This window comes from Chinchilla lanigera, unplaced genomic scaffold (assembly GCF_000276665.1).
Source record: "Chinchilla lanigera isolate Chin_1 unplaced genomic scaffold, ChiLan1.0 scaffold00039, whole genome shotgun sequence".
NCBI classification, from domain to species: Eukaryota; Metazoa; Chordata; class Mammalia; order Rodentia; family Chinchillidae; genus Chinchilla; species Chinchilla lanigera.
Window position 1 is genome coordinate 4,671,157 of NW_004955440.1, and position 26,903 is coordinate 4,698,059.

At 36.7% G+C, this 26,903-nt stretch overlaps 1 protein-coding gene and 1 long non-coding RNA gene across 2 annotated transcripts in view; one reads left to right on the forward strand and one right to left on the reverse strand.

Moving 5' to 3' along the window:
- Thsd7b (thrombospondin, type I, domain containing 7B) overlaps window positions 1-26,903 on the forward strand; it is a 780,466-nt gene that overhangs the window by 616,660 nt on the left and 136,903 nt on the right. The gene's annotated exons all lie outside the window — the stretch shown is intronic.
- On the reverse strand, window positions 1,694-25,856 carry LOC102011810. The gene is made up of 6 exons (XR_262004.1): window positions 25,772-25,856; window positions 25,011-25,105; window positions 24,872-24,927; window positions 22,340-22,429; window positions 6,501-6,568; window positions 1,694-1,779 (listed from the first exon to the last, which is right to left on the reverse strand). It is a non-coding gene; the product is annotated as an uncharacterized LOC102011810 (long non-coding RNA).

Genomic DNA, 26,903 nt, shown 5'->3' on the forward strand with positions numbered 1-26,903 from the left:
TATATATTCCTTTCTTTTCTCCTTTCCCCCATCCCAGTTGTTCTTTCCTTAAGAATAAACAAGACACAAAAAGTACAATAGATTGTACTGTAAAACTTCTCTACAAAACAGCCCTCTCTTACAGTTGACCTTTGAGGGAGCCACACTGCACAAACACACAAAGCTGAATGTATACGCAAAGCTGAATGTATAAAACAAATGGTGTGTTTTCTCCTCTTACTCCGATTTAAAGTGAGAGATTGAAATAAAGTGGAGAGAGAGCAAAAGTATTAGTCTTTCTTTGTAAATTGATCATGGTGGACAAGACCATCAGGAATAGAAGTGTGGCTAACTTTTTAAAAAGACTATTAGTATTATAGAGTATGGCCATTAGTATGGGTTTATGTAGTAGGAACACTAAGAGATATATAATCATACTACTGCTTAGTCGTATTTACATGCTGTCAGACAAGGTATTTACCTGCTGTCTTTTACTCACCTCAGTAATTTTGACTTTGTCTGCCATCATTTTTGCTACTGTGTGGATGCTGATTTGATGAAGGACTGGTCAGAAGGGTTAGTTGTAGATGGGTTTCTTCCTCTCAGCTTATTGGAGGCCAGTTTACTTTACTGGCCACAACTTTGAGCCAAAATGATTTTATGCTACACTAGTTGAAACTCTATTTCAGTCCCTTTCAAAAGATTTTTGCCTGCCCTACTTTAGTGTCAACTGAAAGAAAGGTTATTTTAGAATGCAAAGTTAGAGGAAAGTTCTTTGAAATAAATGAATTAGGTTTTTTGCAGATTAGTGCACAACTTCATTAGTTTCCAGTATTGTCAGGCCATGATTACTACCTGATTTTATTAAGCAATCAGTGATGAGTTTGATCTTTTTTTTGAGTACTACATCTAATCCAGTCTCATTTGAACTAATCTTTGCATCTCACTGAGGCAGACAAGAGTAATTTCTTGATTAGCTCTATTTTCAACTATGTCTATTCTTCACAATTTCTCATTTAACTCCACAATCCTTTAGGCCTCTTTGGAGTACATGCACTTACCTGGTACTGTAAAGCAAGGGAAATGAGACAGTATTTGTTCCCAGTGTTCATTTTAAAACACTGTCCAGCCACAGGTAGCTAGCACTGGCTCACAGCAATATGATGAGGTTTGGTTTCAAAATTTCCATTTCTTTCCTTTTATTTTATGGAGTTCGACATTCTTTCCTATTAAATGTCCATGTGAGCTTCTGTGTGCTAGGAGGTTGTTAGCTTTCCTGTCCCGTTTCCTTTGTCAGTCTCCCAGCTCCTGCTCTACATGAACTCAATCACCTCTAGGGAAGAAAGTTTCTGAACTGACCCAAGGTGATGTATAAATAGTTAGTATGCATAGTATGTTTATCTACCCAGGATAATTTGCTTGCAAATAAAAAAAATCCTAGTTTCAGATTTTTCATAAACAAGAAGTAAGAGGACTCAATGGAATGAGCTTCAGTTTAGAAATTAAGAAGACTTGGTAGTCACCCTAAGCCCTATTTATTTCTGTTTCCTCCTCTGTAAAAATGTATTGCAATGGTCACTTTTCAGGAATCTTACCCATATTAAAGTATATTGAATATCTAAAGCTCTATAGATAGTATGTATCTTAAATTAGCAGTTAATAATATGAGAAATTGGTACTGAAAACAATGTACAATTTCAAGTACATGGCAATAAGCTAAAGAAAGTGTTTTTGGCCAGCAGGTCTTTGTTGCTGTTTTCATATTTCATTCGTATTTGTGCTTGAATCTTCCTTGTTATTCTGGAAAGAGATTTATAGGAGGTTAAGTGTGAAATTTACTGAAGCTTTTCTTTTATAGTTTTAACAATTGCTTTCTCTAACTGCTTGTAGGATGAATCTTATTATTTTGGCCACAAAGATGCAAGTTAAATGTCAGCAAGAGATTAATTTTATTATATGCAATCAGACGACATTCTGAGGCTTATAAACTATGAGGAGGCTACGTCTGTCTTCTGTTGTCCCAAAAGCTCCTTCCTCCTGCTCTTTGCCTGCTGTCACCACTTGAACAGTAAGATAAGTGAGGGCACTTATCATGACTCACAACTTCTACCGTAAGGAAAATCCATTATCATCTTTAAAGAAAAGCATAGCTGGTAGTAAAGGTCAGCTCATGAGTCCAATTTTACCTTTCACTTATGTATTGGAGAGAAACAAAGCTACACAGCTATGAGCCAAAAAGCTGAGCCTGTGAGGTCTGAGATTTTGTAACAAAGCAGGTGAAAGCATCATAACATAGTAGAAATAGGTTATCCTCTGCCCTCACTCTCCGTATTTAACTTTTCAGTCTTTCATTTTGATCTGATGTCCTTTAAAGAAGGACATTTACCTACCATTGGTATTTTACTCTCTCTGTCATTTGGGAAATGATACTGTTAATATTCCTGAGCTTTAGCATTCACATTTTATGGGGTTTTACCCATTTTCATACAGAATTATATTCTTAGTAAGTCAATTCAATATATGAAGTTTTTAATATAAAATTATAGTAAATAAATCAAATAATAGCATATCATTTCCCCCAAGAAAAATCAATCTTCCTACCTCTATATTAACCAAGATACATAAAGAATGTTCATTATTAAATTTTGAATCTGTGGTTACTAGAAATTTAACTAATCTTCACTGACCTAAGTAATTTAAAATGCATTACTTTGCTTGGTTCACAACCTCATTAGATAGAGTATGGTGTGCCAAATGACATAAATGGAATATTGTCTGATGATCTGGCCCCTTATATTTCCTTAACATCAACGTTTTCATGCTTGAAAGTACACTAGATGAAGATTCATAAAATATGAAAAAATAGATATAACAGTGATAACATACTCCTTTGAAAAATAAATTTCCATTTTTCACAGCTTCTCCTCAGATGTCTTTTTTTCCATGAGTCAGTTACAAAGAAACAAAATGAAGGTATTATTTTGTTTATATCCTGTATCTTAATTAGAAGTGAATTGTGATCATGTAATATGTAGAGAGGGATTACAATCTGACTGTTATTTTTCTTGCTTTTTAAAAGAATCTTGTTTAGCAAGTAGAAATAAATGATAATCTCATTTTCCTTAGGAAACATTTATTATAAATCACCTGGCCATGTCTACTTACCATGCCCTTACTCCTCTTGAACATGTGTATTACCTTATGCCTATGTTTTCATTTCTTAAGCTATATTTTACTTCTGTAAGAACTTTGTAGCGATCCTTCCTTATATTAAGAGAATGTTTATACTCATTAGCTCTGAGACCATGGCCTGTTATGATACGCTGATGTGCTTCTAGAGGCACCTTTTCCCCATTCATCTAAAATTACATTCATATACTTTATCTACCCAATGCAGTATATTTTAATTCCCATATTACCTACCGATCTATTTCTCCATTGTTTATCTTGTACCTCTTTGTGAACTCACATTTTGTGTCACTATCTCCAAGAATGCTGATCTGATCTCATCTCCACACCAAACTACAGTGAGTGCTACTTTGCATTTTGATGCAATATTGGATACTTTGTATCACTTATCCTTACCGTTGTGTACTGGTTCCTGCTCTTTCTCCACATGACAGAATGAATCCTTAGCATAATGCCAAGTACTATATGTTCATAATGTGGTTTCTACAAATTTGGATTAATTTCTTTTTAGCAGTGTGGTTTCTCCCTCTGGGTTCTTATTCTGAGGCGACAAAGATTGAAGTGACAGGACGACAGGACTCAGCAAACACTGGGGAACTAACAGGTGTAGACGTGGAGGTCAAAGAGGCCAAGAACATACGAGTCTAGAAATTTATATAGTGCATGCAGCAAAGGAGCAAAGGACTTGTCAAACTGTGGGTGTGTTGGTTGCTGCTGCTGCTTGCCAGGTTTCCTGTGGTTGGGGATTCCATCAGTTCTTTGTCTTTTTTTTTTTTTGGTCTTTTTCTGGTACCGGGAATCGAACTCATGATCTTGCGCTTGCCAGGCAGGTGCTGTGCTGCTGAGTTAAATCTCCAGCCCCATTTCTTTGTCTTTTGTAGCTCCAGGTTTCCTGGAGTCTTATCTCACCTTGCCTTCAGTTTACTCAGTGTATTCAGTTTGTTCAGGCCTTTGCCCTTGCCCTTTGTCTTTTTGTCTTTTGATCTCCATAGTACCAGGGAAAGTACATGATAATGACAATAAATAAACTATTTTGAAATAAATAATACTCAAGAAGAAAGACAGTAGGTTTAATATGAACTATAACCAGGCAATAGGTCAACAGACCCTTTAGGCTTCTTCCTGAAGTGCTGCTGTTTCTGTAGTTGTCACAGCTACTTTATTCACAATTCTATCTCACTCACCGGTATTGGCAGGGTGTTAGATCTTTACATCACTCAAGCCCTCACCTATAACTATTCCAAAATCTAGGGAAGTTTACTTTGGGATTTACATTGTTCTAAAGAGTTCTTTTCATCATCCCAAGGGCTATATTGGACATACTAGAGTGTGTATGTTAGTAATTTAGAAGACCCTAACCTCATCTCTCATTAAACACTTAATGATTCATGTAAACACCTGTCTGCAGGTCCCACGTATCCAACTGACTATCATCCTATTCAAATGCCCTCAGGAGCATTTGTTTTGGAACTGTGAGTAGTTACATAACTAAAAGGGACTATTTATGTGGTTCTGTTTAGAGCAAAGAAGTTCTGCTCCAGTACACCTTTGATAGTCATACTAGAATAAAATACATTCCTCTCAACTTTTCAATAGTGTACGCTTTTAAAACTAAGAAGCAAAATTGTAGTTCTGCTCCCTTATAATCCCAGTACATGTATTTGCAAGTTTTGTTTTTCACATATAAGTTTGAAATTTTATTTTCCGTGTTAAATAATAAAAACAATTTTATTTGTAAAGAATCACATTTTAATTTAAATTCATTTGTTTGGTTTTCATCTGTTTTACTCTTGTATTTTAAAATATTATGTGCCCCAACTCAGAGTCACAAGTTCTGAGAGAGAAAAGTTGGGAAATGGTGAGTGGCAGTTTGAGCCATCTTTTGGAATTCTGCAGGTAGAGGTATACCAAAGGAAGTTAAATTTTTAAAGATACACAAGACTTGCAAACTCAGTTAATGAGCCCTCTCATTCTACGTCATGGAAAGATTCCACATCTAATCTTATACATGACTTTGCTAAGTCCTCTTGTAGCCAAAGAGTAACAGATTTGGACCGGAACTGGTTTTCTGGAGCTAATCTGGTTCTTTCCATATTTTATAGCTAAACTGAAATCTAGATGTGTTAATTAAGACAGCCAAAATTTTCTTTCCAGGCATCAGTAGGCTCATTCCCTACCTCTTTGAGCTGTGTGTGTTTAAACACTTCAAAATATATGGCAAACTTTCATTATGTGGAAATTCTCTCATATGGCCAGCTTTTTAAAGTTATTACTAGTTGCAATTATCATTGCATCAATAATTTCTCTCCCTAAGAGACACTGTTTAAAAAACATGGAAAATGTTTGATCTCTTTAGGCAGCGTAAATCTCTGTTCCATTTACGTATAAGACAAGTTAATTTAATTCAAAGGATTCTAGAAAGCAATCATTAATTTACAAATATCCAGTAAGGACAGTTTAAAATGGATTTAATTTCTTTTCATTGAGTTTTCATTTCAGTGACTTCTCATTTTTTATAAAGATCAGTTTTAATTTATCCACAGTTTTTTTAATGCCTATATATTCCTGTCCCCAGAAGTATAGAACAACATCTAGAGATTTCTGTTCAGTAAGTCCAGTCATCCAGAGCCCATGCATAATGCCAGATTAAGAGGCTCAGTGAAATGGCAGGTGAAATTTTATATGATTATTTGGACATCCATTTTTCTTTCAGTTTTTAATTTTAATTGGTAGATGTTCACAGTACATAGTGATTATATTCATCATAGAGAGTTAGTACATATATGTATATCCATTATTCTTCTGCAGGTAATAGTCATAATTTTTATTAGGTTCGACAAGGGATTATAACCCACAACAAGTTTAATAAGGGCTATTAATCCAGGCTAATCTTGGATCAAAATGTAATGCAAGTAAACACTTCTAGAAAGATTGTGGATTACTTTTTCATTTTCCTTGTGAGTGAAACTAGACACAGATACGTACTCACTTTAAGGCTCTTTGTGTTTGTTAAACAGGGTGAGTCTGTTGATCCACACTGATAGCAAAATAACTTTTAATTCAGTTAACTCTTGTAAATAATCTTCAGTTCTAAAAACAGCCCATAATGATTTAACTGTTTCAGCCTGGTAAACTATGTAGTTCTTCCCTGAAATTCACATTACTGACCATAGTAATTTGAACCGTGTTCTGTATGCTTTATACTGAAGGGAGATCCACTTTTAAATGTACTAACTGCACTCACTCTTGACATGATAGAATATTACTGTAATGTTTTATGACTATGAGTGCTTACTAGAGAGCTTTAAGAAATGATGTGTATAGAAAATCACCTTAGTAATGAGCAAACAATTTCATCATCCATCACAGCAATGCTCCATAGCTTCTGGTATAGACATTTCTGTCAAAAAAAAATTATGGTATATCTTTATCCACCTCACTCACCAGATATGCCACTGTGTGACTTTTAGCTCTTCACTAAAGTCAAAATAACTATGAAAGGTAAAGGTTATGAAATGATTCTGGATATTAAAGCAGTCACGACAGTGCAACCAAAGACTCTCACACAAGAGGACATCCAGAGCAGCTTCAGAAAGTGGCAGGAACAATGGGATAAGTGTGTTTGAAGAGTGTACGTGTAGAGAGAGAAATTTTGAGGGGAATTAATTGTGGTGTGTCATTTAGCATAATAATTTTAAAAATGTATAATTTCACTGTATAGCATATATATATATATATATATATATATATATATATATATATGTATTCCCCCTCATTTCCCCTCAGTGAATATTTTTTTGGCCATATAGAGAAGAATGTTTTAATCTCTAAAATGTATACCCTAAGAGATAAACATGGCTGAGAGGAGAATCTACATTGGGGTTACTCAGAGAAAATCATCTAAAATCATATGTAATTGGAAGAAAGGGAAGGCCATATATCCTGAAGCCAAAATCAATCTAAAATAAGAGACTTGATAATCAAATAAAACATAGGCATAGGACTTTATAAAATAGTGAATCAGCCCATGCGGGCTGCCTGGCAACTCTGCCTGCATATGGAGCATGAACCGCCGTTTTGGGAAGTTCACAAAAAACAGACGGACTGCAGTAGTGTAACAAACTGAAGCCACAAAGGATAAATTTGGGATATAAGGGCCCTCACCTAGTTTTACCTTCCTCCAATCAAAGGATGTTGTAGCCTGGCAACAAATTTCACTAGCACAGCCAGGGAAGTGACCAGGAAACTGCTCCCTCCTCAATGGGCCACCAGTTTTTTTTCTACCTCCCTCCCTCCCTCCCACCCTCCCACCCTCTCTCCTTCCCTCCCTTTCTCCCTCCCTCCATCCTTCCCTCCTCCCCTCCCTCCTTTCTATCTTTTTCTTTCTTTCTTTCTTTCTTTCTTTCTTTCTTTCTTTCTTTCTTTCTTTCTTTCTTTCTTTTTTTCTTTTCTTTTCTTTTCTTTCTTTCTTTCTTTCTTTCTTTCTTTCTTTCTTTCTTTCGTCATGCACCATAGGAGTTAACTGGAACCTGTACTAACAACAAGGTTAGACATCACAGAAGTAGCAGTAAATAGAATACTACTTGCCCTCCTGGCCTGCTCCCAGTGGTGTGAGGGAGGGATGTGGGATTTATGCCACCTCGGGCCATGGAGAGGAAGCTAGTGGGAAGTTAGCATTCCTTCCACCATGCTCCCAGCAACATGAGAGAGATGCAGTGGAGGGAAACAGAGGAAGCTGTACAAGAGCTAGGAGTGGCCAACTGTACATGAGACTGGGAGCAACCTAGGCATGTCTGTGTGAGAAGGTACCATAGCAGCTGGGAGAGCTACATAGAGACACACAGGTTAAGGAGACACAGGTGAGCCACTGGGGGCATACAAAAATTTACTGGCTGCACACACTAGCCTTAGCTCATAGATTAGGAGTCCAAGCTCAGCCCTGCACCAAGCACTAACCTTACTGTAGACCTGGTGGTGTCACTGAGCAGAGATTTGGCTCTGACTTGGACAATTCCACAGAATGGAGGGCACCAGAGAATTTTATTCTCTTTGTTGTTGTTCTTTGCTTATTTTGTTTTCCTTTTTGTCTTTTTCTTTGGTTGTTTAGGCTTTTACTTTTGTTCATATTTTTCTCTCTTTCCTCAACTATCTTTCTTGGATTTCTTTGATATTTTCATGTGAGTGAATATTGTCTGCAATCTTTTTGCTTCACTTCAATATTCTTTTGCTTTCTCCTTCATTTTCTTCTGTACTCTTCTCCAGTTTCCCAAAGCTTGAGTGGTTATCCTTTGTCCTTCAGCCTTGATCCTACTATACTTCTCTTCATTTATTTAGCTATTTTTCCCATATCCCTCTTAATCTCCCCCGCCACACACACAAAGGTTAAATTCACTTTACAAGGGAGAAACTCATAGCATACAAGTTTCTGATTCGTGTGGGATTTCATTATATAACTGTAGATCTTTCTTCTCTGCTTAAAGGTACTAAACTAATGGCTATCACAGTCTATCGGTTTCCAGGCTATGCTTGATGCTATTGTTACTGCTACTTACACTACTTGAGCCAGGGTGTTATACCTGTTATAATCACTTGTTCTCCTTTGTATGATAACACTGTTATTGTCAGGGATCATAATCATCACCACAGTACAGTACCAAAGGACAGGGTGATTAGGCACATAAATAGGAACTTCTCATCTCTGATAAATTGTAAAGGAAGATCTAGTTATAACTAGAAAACACCTCTGTAAAATAGATGTTACCTAAGGAAGCCTTGATATTAGTGATAAAGGTACCTTTTGTAAACAATTTACAGACATCAACACAGAAAACAAATTAAAATTTATAAAATAGTAAATGATAAGCAGAAGCAAAATACAACCTCAGACCTTCAGCTCAACCAGGACAAATCCATGGGACAATGAAAGAGAGGAAATGAGAATTCATCTGCCTAAATTTTTTGACATGGTAGCAACAGCAGGAAAAAGAAACAGATGAAAAAGATTACAGAAATTAAGATCAGAAATAATCTCTCAGGTTAGAAACAAAGAGATGACAATCAAAATGAAAGACTTGCTCAGTGAATCTAGGGTAGAAAGAGATTAAAAAAAATAGAGGACCTTAAATAAATGATAGACACTATGAATGCCCAACATAGGAAAGAAATGAACTCCATAAAAGGATTCAGAGGGATATCCAGGAGATTAAAAAGTCCATGGAAAATATATGCATCCAGATGAACAAAGATGAAGACAGAATATCAGGTCTATAATATGTGATTGTGATTAGTAGTCACAAAAGGAAGATTTATCAAAAATAGCAAGGCACATAAAAAAATCAATCCAATAGCTAAATATAGTACAAAGAAGAATACCCTTAGATTGATTGGAGTCATTGAAAACTCAGGAGACAGCACAAATACCATAAAAACCTGTTCACAGAATTAATGGCTAAAAACTTTCTAAGCATGGAAAACAAATTTGACGCACAGTAAGTGAGGCGTATAAAACTCTAGTTACTCATGACCAAAATAAATCTACAGCAAGGCATATAATAATCAAATTTCCAGAAATTCAACACAGAAGAGAATATTGAAAGCCATTAAAGAAGAGAAATAAAACACCTGCAGGAGAAAACCCATCAGAATCACAGCAGACTTCGCAGTACAAACCCTTAAGTCTAGGAGAGCTTGGAGTGAAGTATTTGAAGTCCTGAAAGAAAATTATCTCCAACCCAGACTGATGAACCCTGCAAACTCTCTTTCAAACTCATGGAGAATTAAGATACTTCCATGATAAAGAACAACTGAAGAAATTTGTGAACACTAAGACAGCTCTACAAAAATGTTCTGAAGGATATTTTAGAGATAACAAAAATTACAGTTCTAAAAACACCATTAGAAAGAATCGACCAGGCAAGAAAAGCAATTAAACAGGAGAATAACAGAGAGCCAATAACAGGAAAATAATATGAGAAGGATAAGCAATTCAAAGCAATTATACCTATCAATGTAGATAGTCTCAATTAAGAAAACAAAAGAAACAGATTGGTTAAATGCATAAAGAAACAAGATCCAATAATATGCTGCATTCAAGAAGCACATTTAACCAAAAAAAAATTATAGAATAAAGTCTTATGATGGAAAACAATACTTCATGCAGCAGGAACCTGAAGAAAAAGAGGGCTAGCTATCCTGTTTGCAAAGTGAACTTCAAGCAAAGGCTAATTAAAAGAGACAATGAAGGATGCTACATACTCGTTAAGGGAAATCTTCTAGAGGAGACAACAATCATAAATACATATGCACCAAATGCCACAGCACCCAACTATATAAAACAAATATTAATATTAATGAAAAACTGAATAAGCACTAGCACAATTGTAATGGGTGACCTCAGTCCTGCAGTAGGACAAATAGATCAACTAGGCAAAAAAAATGAACAAAGAAATATCAGAAATGAAGCTGTTCTAGTAATTCATATGTGTCTAGGAAGCTGTCCATTTCTTCTGTGTTTTCTATGTTATTAGAGTACAGGTTCTCAAAGTAGGTATTGATGGTTTTCTGGATTTCCACAGGATCTGTTGTGAATTCACCCTTTTTATTCCTAATTGCTTGAATTTGAGTCTGCTCTTCTTTCTTTTTATAAGGTTGACTAAGGGTTTCTCAATTGTATTTAATCTTTTATAGAACCAAGTCTTTGATTCACTTATTCTTTGCATTATTTTCATAGACACAATTTCATTAATTTCTGCTCTAATTTTATAATTTTCTCTCTCCTACAAGCTTTGAATCTGATTGTTATTTATTTTCTAGACTTTTGAGGTTCAATACTTTGTTGCTTATTTGAGCTTGCTCTGGTTTCTTGAGGTGAAAATTCACTGCTAAAAATTTCCATAGTAGGACTGCTTTCATTGTGTCCCATAAGTTTCAGTATGTTGTACCAGCATTATTATTTAATTGTAGATACTGTTTAATTTTTTCTTTAATTTCCTTTGTGACATATTGGTTGTTCAAGAGGGCATTGTTTAATTTCCACGTGTTTATGTTGTTTTGTGGTATCTTTTGGCATTGATTTCCCATTTCAATGCACTTGGTCAGATAGGATGCAAGGGATGATTTCAATGCCTCTGAATTTACTTAAACATATTCTATGGGCCAATATGTGGTCTTGTTTGGAGAACATCCCATGTGAACCTGAGAAGAATGTGTGTTCTGATGTTATAGGGTGGAGCACTCTGTAGACATCTATTAAGTTCATTTGTTCATAGGTTTGTTTTAATTCTGATATTCATTCACTGATTTTTTTTTTTTGTCTAGTTGATCTATCTAATTCCATGAGTGGGGTGTTAAGGTCCCCATTACAATTGTTTTGGTGCTTATTTGATTTTTCAAATCTGTTAATATTTGTTTTATGTAGTTGGGTGCACCAGTATTTGGTGCATATGTATTTATGATTGTTTGATCTTCTTCTTGGAGTCTTCCCTTAACAAGGATATAATGACCTTTCTTATCTCTTTTGATCTGTCTTGGATTGAAGTTCACATTGTCTCCAAATAGAGTAGCTATCCCTGATTTTTTCTGGGATCCTGTCCATGGAGTACTATTTTTCATACTTGGTTTTCAGTTTATGAATTTCTTTTTGAGTTAAGTATGTGTCTTGAATGCAGCATAGTGTTGGGTCTTGCTTCTTGTTCCATTCTGCCAGCTTGTTTCTTTTGATTGGTGAATTTTTACATTGATGATTATAACAGATATGTAATGGCTTATCTTTCTCATGTTATTTTCCTATTGTTGGTTTTGTTTTTCTCCTCTATTTAATTATTTGTCCTGCCTTGCTTCTTTCTATTGGCATTCTTATGCTTGTGGTCTTCGTTTTCTCTTTCTAATGTATCCTTCAGAGCATTCTGAAAAGCTAGTTTGATGGGCATGAATTTCTCCAGTTGTTCTTTGTCCCAGAAGTATCTTATTTCTCCCTTGATTTTGAAAGATATTTTTGCAGGGTACATCAATATAGTTTGGAGGCTGTTTTCTTTTAGAGATGGAAATTCTTCACTCCAAGCTCTTCTTTATTTGAGGTTTTCTGTTGGAAGTCAGATGTGATTTTGATAGGCTTTTCTTTATATGGAATTTGTTTCTTTTTTAAAACTGCTTGTAATATTCTCTTCTTGTGCTGAATTTCTGGATTTTGATTATTTAATGCCTTTAATTTAATAGTAGATTTATTTGGGTCATGACTTATTGGAGTTCTGTATGCTTTTCAGGTCCATTTGTATATCAAATCCTTCATCCATTTTGGGGAAATTTTCTGCCATTACTTCTTTTGTTTTGTTTTGTTTTGTTTTGTTTTGTTTTTTGTTTTTCTTCTGGTACCAGGAATCAAACTCATGACCCTGTGCTTGCCAGGCAGGCACTTTGCTGCTGAGCTAAATCCTCAGCCCCTTTCTGCCATTACTTCTGTGAAGATATTTTTTTATGAGATTTTCACTGTCTGTAGCTTTCTCATTGATTCCAATCTTATGTTGTTCTTTGCTTCATTTTGCCGCTGTTGGATTGATTTTTCAGGGTCTCTTGATACTTTTAATATACTTTTCTTTTCATGGTGGCTAGTTGTAATCCTGTTTTCTATATCTGATATTCTTTCCTTGCCTTTATTCAATCTGTTGCATATCCTTACAGTAGGGATTATAATCTTTTGGTTTTCTGTTTGGATCTCTGTCATGGGTTGACTTTGTTTCTTATGTTGGGCATTCATGGTTTCCATCATTTTCTTAAGCTCTTATATTTTTTGTTTGTTTTTTTCTGGTACCAGGAACTGAACTCAAGACCTTGCACTTGCCAGGCAGGCCCTGTGCCACTGAGCTAAATCCCCAGCCCCAAGCTCTTATAGTTTTTACCTGTGTCTGCTTTAATGTCTTTCACCTGGATCATCATTTCTTTTTGTAACTGAGAGATCATTTTTTCTCTAGCCTTTTTCATTTTTTTTACTTCTGTTGCTATCATTTCAGAAAGCTCCAGTCCTTGGCTTCTGATTTCCTCTAGCTCATTGTGCTCTGAACTTGTCCTTTGTGGGTGCCTTTCTGTGGTTGCATTTTGCTTCTGTGTCTTCTCATTTCTATTTTTAAATTTTATATTGTTTTCTGTTTTGATGGTCACAGATATTTTATGTAGATAGCTTCATCACTGGTATGGAAGCTTCCTTAGGAAATGTCTGTTCCTCATGGATGTCTTCTAGATGTAGGTGGTTCTTGGTCTTTATGTCTATACCAAGAGCCTACCTTCCCAATTTAGTGAGGATGACAAGTTATTATCTATTGACCTCAGTATCCAGTCTTTGGTATGGAATATGGTGATGTTTATGACAGTGAAATTATACAAGGGAGAAAAACTGATTATAACATGTATGATATCCTGGCTAAAGTAGAACAGGTAACAATAACAATAGTGTCAAGTACAGCCTAGCTATTGACAAACTGTGGTAACTATTAACCTGATATGTTTAACTGTAGGAGGAAATTCTACAGTCATATAACAAAATCCTGCATGTACGAGGAACTTGTATGCAGTGATTTTACCCTTTGTGGAGTGATTTTACCCTGTTGTAGGGCTGGTATTTAGGAGGGATAATGGGCAAGATAGAGAGATGAATGAGTCAAATATAGAAGAAGCAAGGCTGGAGGGCAAAGGATAATAATCCAAGTTTTTGGAAACTAGAGGACACAGGGAAAAAAAAATGAAGGAGAAAGTAAAGGAGTATTGAGGCAAACCAGAAAGAGAATACACAATGTTCCTCACATGAAAATATGAAATCAAGATGTTTAACTTAAGTGAGAGAAAAGACAAATAGGACCAAACAAAAAGAAGGATAAGAAACCTAAATAGTGAAAAAAAAGAAAAAAAAAGGAAAAGCAAAAAACAAAACCAAAACCAAAATAACCACAACAAAACAAAACAAAATAAAACAAACAAAAAACCCCAACCAAAGAAAAATAAAAATATGAAAACTCTGATTGTGCCCACAATTCTGTGGTAATGTCTAAGTGGGATCCTAGAAATGTGTTCTGTACTCAAGCCAAGTTTGTTATGGGATTCATCCTGGGCATTGGGTTGATCCTGGCCTCTGGATGTGGAGGCTGGGACTGGTCTTCTGTTGCTTGAATTCTCTCAGTACCCTGTGATACATCATGGCCGCCTCACCCATTTCTATTCCATGTGTCTGTGTGCTGGAGCATAACACTGATTCACCTAATGTACCAACTGCTGACTCACATTCTCAGGGCTCCTTCAGACTTTTCCATGCTACTGGTCCCACCTGTTGGCCTGTACACCCACACCAGGGCCTGCTCTCTCTGGTCCAGCATGGGGTGTTGTGTGCTGAAGATGTATTTTTTTTCATACAATGGAGTACTACTCAGCCTTAAAGAAAAATAAACTTGACAGATTTGTAGGTAAATGGATGCACCTTAACACCATACTCTTAAGTGAAAATTGCGTTTATGTGTGCAAAAATTGCATTGTTCCTCTGGTTTGAGAAAGTGAAAGTGTGCCTAAATGTATAATAGATATTGTAAAGTAGGAAAAAAATATTCAATTGATAAGGGAAACTAGGGAAGAGGGAGGAGGAAAGGAATGAAGGCAAATTAAAAAAGAAATGAGAAAAGAAGGAAGAAATACAAACAAAGCTTTTGTAAATAATGAGAGGAAGAGTTGTTGAAGGGAGGATATGTGAAAGGGAAGAAAAGAAGAATCAATATATATCATATAAAGGTACAACTTCCCTATAATGAATTCAATCATCTAATATATCTAAAATGTACCAATAAACTTAATTTAAAAATAAATAAAAATATACCTGAAAGCAGTATGTTTTAGTTATTAGAGACCCATTGGTTCCCATTTGTAAAGTCACAGATATGCAACATTAAGAGAATAAAGTACTACTAGTTTTGATGGAGAACTGATTTCTTCTAAGACTCAGCTATCTATCTGAACAGAAAATTACATGCCACGATGAAGCAAATGTAGCCTTTCCACTGAGAATTTAGTTTTTTTCTGGTACTGGGATTCAAACTCACAATCTTGGGCTTGCCAGGCAGGCACTGTGCAGCTGAGCTAAATCCCCAGCCCTCCACTGAGAATTTAGATTCATGGTTGTTATGGTTGATACATTGTGGTCAACTTGGGGAGTCTAGAGGTTTGGCTAAGTGACTCAGCAGGAAGCCAGGGTGCTTACTTTGTATACATCCTGAGCCTGTGGAAGAGGAGGGCATGGAGATTATGTGAGAGCTACACGCCCCTTAGGTGGGGGTAGCCTGTTTACAATGTAAGGCAGAAAAAGAAGCTGCTTGCCTGCCAGTCCTCCTTTTTGCTCTGGCTGCTTTGCCTTTCGGCTGCCCTTTCCCCCTTTGCTCTTGTTGCTTTGTTATCTTCTGCCTCAGAGCCAGCCAAGTATGGACTGAAACCTCCACAAACTGTAAGCTAAATAAACCTTCCCTTCCTTAATTTTGGGCATTGGGTATTTTGTCTCAGCAACGAGAGAAAAGTTACCAAGACAATGCTTATTTACTTTTCTTGCAATGCTGAATCCTGAACTCTAATGAGGACTCACTCATGATATAGTGGCTTCACTGCCACTGCAATTTAAAGTATCTAAGGCATAAATGAATTACCTGTTCAGGAAATGATAGCACAAGGTCCAATAGGTTTTTCTGACTTCCATAGTTTTGTTAAATATTTTTAGATAAAATTGAAATAGAAGATTTTTTGTGTTTTCATATTTCATTAACAATGTATATATTAAGCATATACCCCATTCCCTCAGTGCCAACATATTATATTAGACATAGGAAGTAAAAAGCTGAATTTAAGAGATTGTAGTACATATATCACATTTTTGTGAAAGAACCAGTAATTTTTTTACATATACAAAGTGTACTATAATCATTTTAGATCATTGATTTCAAAACTAAGTAGCTGGGCATGGTTGGCTAGGTCTCTGTGGTCTCAGTCTCCTATCCTTAAAGGAAGGCATCTGACCAGGTGATCATATGTATCAAGTTAAATAACCTAGACCATGCTGACCTGACAGACTCAAACTCAACTTTAGAGTTTCCCCACCTGTAACCCTTCTTTGGATCTACTGGATAAGAAATTTTATTTTTGAAGAGAGTGCTGTTGGAATGTTCATTTTCTGAAGTCACTGGTAAGCTTTTATTGAGTCAGAAAAAAGGTAAAAATGACAAAGGTAGAAATTGGACATTTTTACTAAGCAGAAACATTAAAAGAGCTGAGTGTTATATCCTGAAGAAATTCCCTTCATGATAGCCTTTGCAGAACTATGGAAAAGAGAGGTGAGAAGTATCTCAGGTCTTAAATGAGCATGAGCTATACCATTTTGAGGAAAGACCTAGCAACCCGTGTCACTCAGGAATACCATGAAAATTCTGGCCTCTAGATAAGAGTCAGACTGTACACATGACATAGATATAAGCATTGTCAATAGTTCCACTAACAGGGACAATACTGAAGCTCTTCAAGGGGGTGGGCATAGAAGTACTGGAGCTGCCATGGTAGTTCTTGGCAAGAGTCTTGCTCACCGACATCTGTGGGCCCCTGTGCACAACTACCAGAAACTTGCAATAGCCTGAAGCTTCTTGCAGGAGAGCAGTACATGTGGCAATATGGTTTGAGTAGAGGAAACAAGATGAGAAATCTCAATTATTGGTGCAATGGAATCAAATTATTGGTGCCAATCTATTATAGGTATATATTAGAGAACTCTAGAGTATAGCATTTGCTTCTGTTTTATTACAGTGTCTACTTCCTCTTATAGTCACAGTGTAATCATTGTAAATGTAAGGTAATATTTAGATTACAGAGACTAGTCCACTCTTCAGAATTTTACAAAGTTTTGAACATATCTTTGTAAGTACAGAAGAAAAGAATTTAGCTTGTCCAAAGTTTGAATCCACTTTACCAATGCTTAGCAACAATAATAAGTAATCTCCTCATTATGACATTGTACTATCTTTTTACAACTGATTAATATTACATATGCCCCAAAGTTTGCTCTGGAAGATCATTCTTGTCTTTTTTTCATTATTATTAGTAGAGGGTGCAGAGGGAGGTTCTGGAGCCTGAATCCAGGCCTTCGTTCTCCATCAGACGGAGCCATAATCCTAGCTCATCAACTTATGATCTTTCAGGAGATTATGGATAAAAATACTAAACTATCAGCACTGAAGGGTTTTCTAAAATACGATGAAGTTGCTTTTTTTTTTTTTTACATCTAACAAGCATTGACTTAAGTTTTACCAATACCTATCAATAGATAAAAATCATAACAATATTGAGGGTTCTTCTAGTGGCATCATAAAAACAGCACATAAACAATTGGAAACATAAGCCAAACCAGAACAGGACAGACTGAAAAATACCATGTAGTGACTACAACTGAAACGAAAAATACCATGAAGTGACTATAACACATGACCCTTAACACACCCTGTCTTGGTTACTTTTCTCTTATTGCTTAGACAAAATACCCAACACCCAAAAGGGTGTGGAGGTTTCAGCCTGTACTTGGCTGGCCCCAAGGCAGAGTGGCACATCGCAGAGGTCAACCATTCATAGTGACATAAGACAGCAAAAGCAACACAAGCAAAAGGGAGGAATGACAGTAAGTAGCCCTTTCTCTCCCTTACATATGCAAACTATCCACCCCAGGGCAAGTGTAGCACACCCATAATCCCAGCATTGGCTCATGGATCAATCATAAACTCTAAAAACCTGCCCCACGACTGCATGAAGCTTTGCGGGGACATCCAGACACTAACCGTAACACACCCATACACACTTTTGTTTGTTTGTTTGTTTTTGGTTTTTGGTTTTTCTCCGGTACTGGGGAACCGAACTCATGACCTTGCACTTGCCAGGCAGGTGCTTTGCTGCTGAGCTAAATCCCCAGCCCCACCCATACACACTTGAAGACATCTTTGGAGGAAGAACATGTGTGAGGACAGAAAATACAGTATGACTCAGGATCAACTATGAGGGAACTAAAACTAAAAAACCCTGGAGAGTATATAAAGGTAAAATATCTTGGTTAAAAGAGATGTAGCTCATGAAGAAATATAAAATGAGAAGGGATAGTAACAGTGCCTAATCTCCAATAATAAAGAGAAAAGTGAACAAAACCAGATGTATCAGGACATAGATTTCAGCATGAGATTTAGACAAAAATTCTCCAATGAAAGGTTTCCTTGAAGAATCATCAGTAGTGAAATTTGTACTAATTAAAATAACCACTATGAAATCTCAGCATAAGGAATTCAATATTGAATAGTGAAATCTGCCTGGGTGATTTAAATGAAATATTATCAAAGCTAATAGAAGCCAAATGTGAACTCTGAATCTAAACTTAGATCTACTGTGAGAAATATAAAGCAATTATATGGAGGATTCAGATATGTCTTTTTGACTCAGTGGCAAAGTTTAGACATTTCAGATATGCATATTCAGGCTGATGACTCAGTTCTCATTTCAGTATAACAGATATCAGCTTATTCTATAGCATTGCCATGGCCTAAAGCATGACACACCAATAAAGCAAATGAGACATTAAAGAAGTCTAAGCTGTAAGTTAGGAATACTTAGTTTGCTTTCTAGTTCTGTAACTTACTATTTTGCAGGGCTGAGAGGCATTTGAAATTCTCTGACAGTAGTTTTTAAATCTGTGAAGTAGGTGTGTGTGTTAGCTTTCTGTCACTATGACAAAATGCCTGAGAATACCAGGTAAAAGGCAAAGAGATTTATTTTGCCTCCAAGTTTCAGAGTTTGCAATCAATACTTGTCTTCATTGCTTTGGGGCCTATTTTGAGGTAGAATATCATGGTGGTCATGTGGTGGAACAAAGTGGTTCAGTCATAATGCACTAGAGGTAGAGAGAGCAAAGCAAAACAAAACAAAACAAAAAAAGGTGGCCAGAAGACAAAATTAACTTTCCAACCCAGTGATGTGTTTCCTCCAACTAGGGTCCACCGCTTCCAGGTCCTCCAATCTTCCAGTAGTCCATAAACTATGAATCCACCAGTGGGTTAAGTCATCAGTGAGATCAGAGTCCTCATTATCCTATCAGTTCAAAGGCCCCCTCTGAATATTACTGCATTGGAGATAAGTCCTTTAACATATGAGCTTTTGGAGGCTATTACAACTCCAAATCATAAGAGCAAACAAATATGTATTTCTGAGGGCTTCTGTGAGAATTAAACAAAATGATATCTGCAGAGCACTATTGTAGAATCTGACATTGATGGACTGCATTTTATTTAGTATAAAATATATCAAAGGCACTCCCAAGAATTATTGTGCATCTTGTAAGTATATGTCACCAAGTCCAGCACTCAGTGCCCTATCACAGACTCAGTGGAGCCTACAACTTGATAGTAGCAAAAGGAAGGATCTTTGAAATTGGGCACTGTGGCTGTAGTTAATATGTTTTAGGTTCTGTGTTTTTTATCAGAGAAAAAAAAGTAGGATTTTCCAGTTTTGCTAGATTTGTAACATTAAAAACTCCAATACCTCACAAAGGAGCAAAAGCAACTGCATGCAAGAAAACATGTGACATTTAGAATCATGCCAATTTGTGATGCTACTTATACAAAAAGAATTTTCTATAGGGATGTGTACTGCTTTACATAGGACACTTTCATACAATTATAGAAGTATTCCCTATACCCCCTTTGTTATTAGATACAATTGATACATGAAAATGTACCTCTATCAACACTGGAGAGTATTCATATACAAAAAAAAAAAGGTTCACAATCTAGAAATACAACCTCTTAATAGAACATGGTATAGTTCTTCCTATGAAGTACTTAAAATACATTCCAAATAATCCTGTAATACTGAGTGAATTTATTCCAAATAGTAAAATAATTTCAATGTTATATCATGGTGTTCTGCATCCAAACGACATCTGTGCTGTCTAAGAAAATGACAATAATTTCGGTAAAGATCTCTTATTATTAAAAATGTCAAAGCATATCATTTCAAAAAGGTTTTGATGGATTTTATCATATGATATATTATAAAAATGAATCTACTCTTCCATTGATTTTGCTTTTACTTGTATTAGTTGATACCCCTTCTGATTGCTTCAGAGATGGGAAGTGTGATTTAAATAGAAAGTTTAAAAAGATCATCAATAACTACCAATATGATTTTACTACAGAAATTATTTAGGCAATTTGAATTTAAGTCAAGATTTCCTCAAGAAAACTGCCAGTGACTTTCTCCTTTAATTGTGGTTTAGCAAGGAGATTAGCATCTCTTAAGCACCAAAGAGAAAGGTAAGTTAAATTCAGTGGTTAATTGTGAGGTCAGATACATAAATTTAAGCAGGACTTCCCCCAAGGAAGAATGCTAAGCTTCCCCTGAATGCAAGTGGAAGTGCTTTGGTGGAGGTGGTCTGGCTAATGAATTGAGTAATTTAAGCAGGAAAGGATTAATGGGCGCTGATGATCAATGTACAAGAAGCCAACGTTGATTTGCTTCTCTCAGTGCTCCTCCTAAACCTAATTACAAGAAACTCATAAACCAATGAAGAGGATGTATAGTGTTACATTTTAGTGTTGCCTTAAACTATATTAGATAAAAAACAAGGATGATTAAGTCAAGTTTTATACACTGAGGATAGCATCCTATGATTATTATCTCCCAGCATTAACGTGCTTTTATCGTAATGACTTTGAACTATAGCAGTTCTTTTACTAAGTCAGTCACTATGCACCATAAATCCTTAATAATAGACACATATATACACGCAGTACACATACATACACATGCATCTATCATATATGTGTACATCTGTATGTCTGTGCATATATACATATATACATATGTGTATATAGACAGAGAGACAGACAGAGACAAAGGCAGAGAAAAGGGAGGAGGAAGGGAGGGAGAGAGAAAAGTTAGAAACAACTCTGATATTTGAGATGGAGTGCACAAGTACACTGACTGTATTAATAAAACCTTGAAACCTCACGGGAAAACTGAATACAACCTCACTTGTTGCTACACTTGACCTTAGGTAGTAAGACAGCGCTTCAGAAGCAAGTTAACTTTCCTGTGGACTAGGAGTAAAATATGGCGAAACATTATGGCTGCAGAAATATTATCTTTATCAACTGAAATCATTTGGGAATTTTAATCTTCAAGAAATCATCAATTTGATTAATAAGTGCTACATACATCTTTTCCTAAAATTACTGTTAGTACATATAAAGACCACTTCTGTTCAGTGTCATCCATTCACAATGCCACTTAGTGGGTTATGGCTCATAATGTTTATTTTTATGTATATAAATTTATAAGATTCTTAGAGTACTGCAGAAAATCACGCAGTATATATGTATATATATATATATATATGCACATATATATATGGAATATGATGTGACTGGGGAAAAATATTCCTATATAATTTTAGCTGTCAATTATTATTGCATATTACATATATTATATAATAACAGATTCTCAAAAGCAAGAAGTCTTTCTAAAGAGGCAGGAGAGAAAATACATATTTATAGAAAATCTTCACTTTATCATCACAGTTTACAGCATATCATGCAGCTGAACAGTGTTCCTATATTATAATCTGGAAGCAAGCATACCATAGTTATAATGCTGGGACAGTTTCAGTTCTTAAAATTAACTTTATTGAGTTTTAATTGTGACAAAATTCAATCACAAGTATACACTACTGTTGAAGAAGTTGTGGGAACTATATATACTTGTGTAGCTGCCACCCTAGGTAAAACGTTGAACATTTCTACCCAAATCAGTTGATAGCACCCATCCCCCCATGCTTCCTGCAAAAAAAAATTCTCTTGTCCTTTGGCTGCCATCCCCACTCCTGCTTCCAGCCCTGGGGCGTGTTTCAACATCAGAGCTGTTCCACATTTAAACACATCTCGCATTCTGTACAAATGAATACTGTATGTGATTGAAAGGCAGAGATGTGCAAATATGTCCTGAAAATTGTATGTTGCTGTACATGTAGGTAGTATAACTGTGTACTTTCCTGTTTATGCCTTTCTCTTGAGCTGTAGAGCCATAAAATAACATGGGGATTGGTACAAAGCAGACCTACTATTTAAGTTCAGATTACCTGGGTTTGTTGCATAGTTTTCAGTTCAGATCACATAATGGCTGTGAGTCCTGGCTTCCTCTTCTGTTAAACAGAGATGACACCCACTTTCTAGGTATAGAACAGAGGAATGAGACACTGTGGATGAGAGTGTCTCCTTAATATGTGGAACATGCCTTGCCTTCCAGCTATGCCTACTATGAAGACCGTGTCTAGTCATCTCTAGTTTCCTGAGTCATGGTTTGTAATATCTGTTTCCAGACGATGACTTGAATTTGTAGCATTCTTACAATACAGCAGAAATTCATAAAAGTATATATGTCATACATGGAACACAATGTAGTTGGAAAAGAAAGTCCTTTTCTTGAATATTCTGGCAAAATGGTAGTCATTACTATATCAGTTTAGGTCCTCCCCATTCTCCCTCACCTTTAGTGAGCTGCTGAGAAGGTTGCTGTTGGATAATTTCTTCCCATCTGATCCATGTAGGCAGACTCTCTTTTCTTCTTAAGAATGTGCCCAGAATAGCAGCAATAATTCTAACACTTGTCCTTTAAATATACATTACTCTTTAAACCTAAACTGACTGATGATATATTACAAATATAATTGAGCAAAAAATTAGATTTCAAAGATGATTTCATAGAATATACATTGCTTATCTTTTCTGTGTACTCATGTAGGGTCCAAGCTGTCCCTGCCATTCAATTTGGGCCATAATTACAGAAAGTGATATGTGAGACTGCTTCTCAGAAGAAAGCAAGATGCATGTCTGCCTCCTTGACTATGTAAGGCAATTTCACCCAGTTTCTTGGGGTCAGTTTTGTAGTTTCCACAGGTCTAGAAAGCTACCATTTAAAATGATTAAACGTGTATGTTAATTAAGGTCAATGATGGCAAAGCTTTTAGGGCTTTCAATGATAACAAATAGCCCATTATGGCATGCATGCTGCAGGTTCGCCACTACTGATCTAGGTTGTTCAATAAGCAGACTCTAAAATAAGATCAAAGGTCTACACACAGTGTATCAGGGAAATGTCAGGGAGAGAAAATGCAGTGATGCTGGGAAAGCTACTGGATTCTAATGCAGGTCTGACTCAGGTGAAGTAGAGAGGAATGGAGGAAGACTGGTGCAAACATCTCAGAATGGCATTCTAATGAAAATTCAGCAAGGCCACCGGAACTCCTTGAGCCAAATTCCACTGTCCTCTGAACAATGCTCTGCATAGTCAGCCACAGGTTGCGAGCATCCCATGGGAAACATGGACTCTTTGCAATGGGTGTAAATGCAGTGAAGGAATTCAGATTTCAACAGCTTGGGGTATGGAAAGATTTATTCTCATGATTGCAGGTGGTCTTTTGCAAATTTAATGAGCATACAGTTCATTTTAAAATGCTTGTTAAAATTCAGATTCTGATCCAATAGTTCTGGAGGAAGATCTGAAGTGCTGCATCTCTAATAAACTTACAGGAACTGCTAAAGAGCACAAGTTGAGGCTCAGCAGGAAGAGTAGTTACTGATTAGTCCGCATTCTTGACTCATTATTTTTCCACTTACAGTCACAGAAATTCATGCCCACATAACTTGATACCTGACCAACTCTTAGGCCACTTTCCAGTCTATAGATGACCGCTGCGTATCACATGGTAATCCCTAGACCAGTAGTTTATAACCATTTTTCTGGGGTAATGTATAAAGTGTGATGGCCATAATACATAAGCAGTGGCTTAAAATATATTGTTGTGATAGGAAATTGGAGCGGTAGTATGGCCAGTTGCTTAGAGGACTACCACTGAAAGGACAGCTCACATACTCGCATTCCCAAGAGAAGGAGCCCACTGTGCTGTGCTGTGCTGTGGAGTGCACATTGCACAGCCCGGGAAATGCAGGAAATAGAAGGGAGCATGGTGCTGAGAGCTTGTATTGTGGTTTCCCAGAAGAAATGGATGAGGCAGAGAAGTGGGCTTAGGATTGGCTACTTTCAGTAATTAGCATAAGCTTTGTATGTAGTTGACTGCTTGTCTGTGCTGGGGTAACTAGAACAGGTGAATAGTTACTCTGAGTGAAATAGCATAGTGAAGGAGGTAGAGGATGGGCTTTGGGTTGGCTGGCTTGTACGTGAAAAGTGAACCCTTGGGGAATAGGATTCCTGGGTGGGGGCAGAGGACTGGGATGGCAGGTGGCCAAAGCAAGGTGATTTAGGCACAGGCATATTATCATCTTGCCAGAGAGGATGCATGCCTGGCATGTGCATGTAGGGCAGTAGTTAAAGCATCAAATTTACAGAAGCTAGAACATGGTTAATACAGCCATTGGCATCGTTTCAGCAATGCCTTGTGGGCACAAAAAACTCTTGGATGCCTGTTCATCATAAGTATTAGCATTTATACCCGATTTTGTTATCTAGAGATCTGTCATGCCCTTGGGAAAATAATTTTCTACACAGAATAGCAATTTGTTTCCCTCCACTTACTTTCTTTAATGTTTCTGAGTAAAACCTTATTCAGATTCTTATTTCTATACTAACAGTAACCAATTAAAATCACCCTTACTTTTCTCGGAGTGGCTTCAATCTGCTTGCTTTCACTTCGTAGCTGTCTCTGTCCTCCTTTTGAAAAGCAAAGAGGATGTGGATACACTTAGATAAGTACCGAGAAGGGAGATTCATACAAGCCCACAAAATAAACTTACCCATTAGCATTTACCACAGAAAATGCTTCAGCGAGAAGACAGCTTTCTCTCCAAATCTGTTTCTTTTACAGTGTTCTTTCCAATTTTGTGATGACCTAGTGATGAAATCCTTATTCAGTGCTAATGGACATTAAATCCTTGCTGTCTGACAAGGTTCTGGAAGCTCTTGTATGATGGCCCTGCTCCTAGGATGAGTAGGCTGCTATTAGTAAAACTATCTGAATGGAGTCCTGCACAATAAATTTTTAGAAATGTGCATGTGCAGCTGTAAATATCAGAGCATTCATCTCTAGAGGCTTGCAAGGAACAACAATCACATAATCTGTGTTTTCTGAAGAAAGTAGTGTGGACTTTCGTATAACAATACAAGCTCAGCTGGTAGCCTTCAGCATGTATGAAGATATTTGGGAGAGCTGCACAGCACATAATTATGCCCTTGAATGGAAACTAGATAACCCCTCCAGGAAGGGAGTATTCTTATTCATACAAAATCTGACCTATTTGTCAACCAGCATCTTAGAATGACAGCAAACAATGGGAGGGAGATTACAAACAGGTCCGCATCCCTCCCACGCCAGAAAGTGACAATCTTCACTCTACTTTTCCAACAGCTGAAAACAGAGCACTTTAATACAAAGTCAAAGAATCGCTGGCTGTGGGGAGGTCAAACTCAGTCACTCATTATGGTTCAGGGAATGTTCAGAATATAAATGATAACAGAAAACCTACTGTCTTTCTCCCGTAGCAACAAATTCACTCACTTTGGAATCCAGGGATTTGAAAATTCTGGTGTGATGTTTGATGGAATGAACTCAGGCAGGCTCAGATTCAAGAAACTTACTCTGTTACTAGTTAGCTCAGCTGTGCTATTTTAGGCAGGAGGCTAAACTCCATGAAGTCATAAATCCCCATTTCCTCTCTTGTGACTTTAATAAGGACCTGAATTAGGTCACAAATGGCAGTAAAGTTCTTTGTAATGTTATACTTCCCCTTCAAGTAGGAGATTAATTTCCCAACCCGAATCTTTTTTACTATGTTCAAATCGATCCTCCTTTTCTCCCTCCCTCATCCTTTCCTTCCCTTCTTTCCTCTCCTCCTTCCCTTTGTCCCTCTCTCCGTCCCATCCTTCCTTTCCATCTCTCCTTCCTTTTTTCCTAATTCATGTTTGCTTTACTTTCTTCTTCCTTCCTTGTTTTTATTTATCTTGTGAGAAACTGAACAATGGAAATCATATGTTGCAGTTAGGTTTTTTTTTTTTTTCTGTGCAGTGTTGTATTTTTGAGTTTTAATAGGCAATTACATTTTTTGGACTTAAACTACAAAACCTTTCTGCTGTGCAGAGTGCAGTCTCTAATGTTTCCCTTCAGTGTTTGATAGGCTGGTTCCCCTGCAATTTCAGAGTCACCTAGTGACATAGCCTGAGGTTATGGTCCCACGCCCCTACCCAGCAAGGCTCTATCCTCTGCCTCGGAGTTGTGTTCACAAACAGACACAAAAGCACAGCAAATCCTTAACTCTCCCCTAAGGCTCTCCATTTTTAACTGAATCCCTACTTTGCTCCACGTGCAGAGAAGTTTAAGAGCGAACCAGGGATATATGGAGAGTTTATCATTTCAGCCTTTTTATATCACCCTTACTTCTAAAACTTCCCACTCATATGACTCGTTGCTTTGTTTTCAGATCTTAACTGAGTCTAAAAACACCGACTGTGCAGCCAGGAGATTTTTCCAACTAAACTCTCTAGGTTAGGGAATGTCCCAGCAATATGGCCAAAATATCCCTACTCCCACCTGGTGAATTAACAATATTCCATGAATAAACAATACTCAACTAGCTGCCTACTTTTGGTCGATTTTTAATATCCTGAAATGATTATTTTTAATAATTTTACCC